This window comes from Microtus ochrogaster, unplaced genomic scaffold, assembly GCF_000317375.1.
Source record: "Microtus ochrogaster isolate Prairie Vole_2 unplaced genomic scaffold, MicOch1.0 UNK3, whole genome shotgun sequence".
Lineage (NCBI taxonomy): Eukaryota > Metazoa > Chordata > Mammalia > Rodentia > Cricetidae > Microtus > Microtus ochrogaster.
Window position 1 is genome coordinate 3,008,422 of NW_004949101.1, and position 3,801 is coordinate 3,012,222.

A 3,801-nucleotide genomic window follows, 5' to 3' on the forward strand; every position below is an offset into this window, starting at 1 on the left:
TACCTACTACCTCAAAAAATAAAGTATAAAAGATCAAAGCATTTAGAAGGATCATCCCAAACTGACATGATAGCTAAATGGGTAAAGACAGTTGTCATCAGGCCCGAGGACCTAAGCTTGGACTCCAGAATTCACAAGGTAGAAGTAAAGACCTGACTTCGGTAAGCTGTCCTCTGACCACACACATGGGTGCTATGGTACACGTGCACACACAAACACACACACACATCAAAATAATTTTAAAAAGATAAGACATTAAGATAATCCAGTACATCTAAAAAGCAAAATTCATTAAATTCATTAAAATGTAAAGGTTTCGTTTAAAAGTGATGCACATAATGATGAGGCTGGTTTTGAACTTGCAGCTCACCTGCCTCAGCTTCCTAAGTAGCTGGGATTATGTCTGTGTGACCAAGCCCAAGTTTTTGTTTTTGGGATATGTTCTTGCTATGCATAACTTTGAATATTAGGCTCAAACAACTGACCTGCCATATACCGGGACTACCACCACATCTCTTATGCGTCCTTATGTCTGTGTGTTTGTCTGTCTAAGAACTCATGGAATAACAATATAAAGACCCATGAGAACCAGTGAGAAAAAGACACAGTTTTATAAAAAGAACAAACAAATGGAATCTTCACTACAGAGATTTCCCCATCCTAAGGCAGGTGCAAGAGGTCAGCATCACTACTTATCAGGAAAACTCAAAACTGCAGGGAAATACCTCATGCATCCACTTCAGTGTCTCAAACTTAAGGCTGACTTTATTAAGTGCCGGCAAGGATATAGAATGTAAGGGATCCCAGGCTGCCAGTAGGTCAAACTCTGTTAGCTGTCTGTGTTGGTGTTTCTCATCCAATTTATGTGACCAATGTGTGTGGACAGCAAGATGGCACTCAATGCCAGCTGGCCCGTGAGCCACACTTGCTGTGAACTGACTTGCTATGTGTGTTCCATCCCAGAGTCCACGCTAGCATCAGGTTGAAGCATTCTCATTAAAGATCATCAATTTCGCCGGGCGGTGGTGGCGCACGCCTTTAATCCCAGCACTCGGGAGGCAGAGGCAGGCAGATCTCTGTGAGTTCGAGGCCAGCCTGGTCTACAAGAGCTAGTTCCAGGACAGGCTCCAAAACCACAGAGAAACCCTGTCTCGAAAAAAAAAAAAACCCAAATAAATAAATAAATAAATAAATAAATAAATAAATAAATATCATCAATTTCTAGAGACCAGCTCTACTGAGCCTTGATAAATAGGTCTGGGTCAACTAAACAAACCACCCCACATCCCTTCATCCATGGGTGTGGAGCAGAAGATGGATGTGCAGGTTAAAAATGGAGTCATATAGAAGTAATTCATTTCAGCATTCCCTAGGGTTGTGGGAAAACATTCTTTTCCTCCCTCCTTTTTTCCCCTCCCTCATTTCCCCTCCCTCCCTTCGTCCCTCCATCTCTCCCTCTCTCCCTCCCTCCTTCCTTCCTTTCTTTCTTTGCATTACATATTGAAACCAGAACTCTGAGCATGCTAAGCCCATGTTCTAACACTGATTCCACTCACGACCCAGCATATTTAAAAATACCTATTGAAGAAGTAAAAATTCTAACTACCCCAATTTGATCATTGTACAGTGTACATGGATGTTGGCTTCTCACATGGTACCTTATGAACAAATAAAAACACTGTCAATTAGCAGAACTAATTGTATGGCTCAGACAAAGCCATGGGAAGTAAGGTATCTTAATGGGGACTTATGGTAACAGCAATTCATGATGTTGGATAAGCCGGATGCTGTTGGCCTTGGTCCCCAAGATACACTGTAGAGCCTGCAGCTGAAAACTCCTCAAGGTATGAGGCTTTGAGTTAGTTAGGCATGAATATTGTCAGTGTATTTTGAAATGACTTTAATGCAAACAGTCATTTGTATAAAAGCAAAATAGATAGAGAGGGAGGACCAGGAGAAAGATGTTTGCTCCTTCTGGGGAAATCACAAAGGACAAAGGGAAAATAAAGCTCATTAAAACGGCTCCTTCGTGCCTCATGTATTAAACTTCACATTTTCTGGCCACTGTTTTGAGGCATTGAGAGACTTGTATTTTAATATAAAAACCACAGAACGCTGGCTTTTCTCTGTGCTGTGCCATTATCTGGCTTTTGGCAGACTTAAAATTCTTCCTTTTAAAACTATTTCCTTTTGGAGGTCAGCTGAAAGTCCAGTTCAAGTACCACATTGATAAAACTGAACACAGGACCACTCTTAAAAGCCAACAATTATGGGTCCCAGTAGAAAAACACTCCGTGGTGCCAGGCTTCCGAGACATCGTGCCTCAAACGTGGCTTTGTGTCAACGCAGCTGTATCCACAGGCAAAAAGTTAAAAGACTTATTTGAAAATGTTTCCACTTTTGGAGGCTCCCTTCTGCAACTTCTCTGCTGATGGGGAGGAAGAGCTGGGGTTGGAGGGTGCCTTTCCAGCTATCGGTGGGTCTGCGATCACATGCCCTGACCTGGGGAGCCTGGTTTCACCGGTGTCAGACCCTCTAACCTCTTGCCAAGTTCTCTCCTTCAGCCTGCATTGCTCCGGCAAGCAGAATCTATATTCCGATGGCCAAATACTGGGGCTTGTTTATTCACTGTGCAGACACGATGAGCTCATGGGGATCAAGGATTTTGTTTTAATTGGCAAATTCGGTGTCTTACACCCACATTCATCTTTAACACGGTTTATACTTATGGTGTCCCATGAAATCTATTCCCTCACCATTCCTTAAATAGCCTACCGTTCCCATTCTTCCATGTATATTTTTCTCCAAAGTAAATGTCACTGAGCAGAAAGCAGGTGTAGGACAAAAGCTACAGACACGTGGAGCAAAGATACAGACTCTGAACAACTAAACTGTTCACCACTGATAAAGAATGGGTAGAATGGCTGTGCACCTGAGGTAGGGAGAGAACTGATCCACACAAGCTCCTCTAAGTCAACTTCCCACGGAGCGATAGAAGTACATAAAAGTACACACATCATGTGGGGCTACCTCAATGAATTTCCAAAAATAGAAAAATAAAAAAAGGTTAGCACCCCAATTGACCAGTGAAAGATCAAGGAAGAGAGCATCACCACCCCTCAGAATCCCCATCACCTTCTTCCTACTATTTCTTAGCCAGCAGGAGGCAGCAGTCTTGGCCCTGCCTGATTTTGCTAATAAAGTTTTATTGCAACATGGCCACATTTTGCATGCCACCTGTGACTGGTTTTGCACAAAACCAGCCCAGTGATTATTTGCAGCCAACACTACCCGGGTCATGGAGACTCAAGGGCTATCTGGACCTTTACAGAAATTTCCAGTAAGCTGTTCGAGAGCAGCCCTGAACAGGAGAGAATGTGAGTATCAGATGCAATTTTAAATTTTCTAATAACATTAAAAGTGTACGAGTTAAATGACTTCCACACTCACATTTTACTTAATCAATACATCTAAAATAGTTCGACATGCAATTACCATTTTTAAAACGGGAAATCTGATCTCTTTCCACAGTTTTCAAATCCAGAGTTCATTTTGCTTTGACAAGCACATCTGGGCTTACTCTAACAGTACTTCCAGAGCTCAGCAGTCTTGTCTCAGATGTCTCTTCGGGCTAGGGATGACACTGGACCATACAGGTTTGGAATCTGCTCTAGGTTTCAGAGGCCGGAACAACAGAACGCTACCTTGTTGCTGATCCTATTTTTTACACAGGTACCTAGCTTTCTACTATATGGGCATAAAGTGATACAGACAAATGCACACACACACACACACACACAC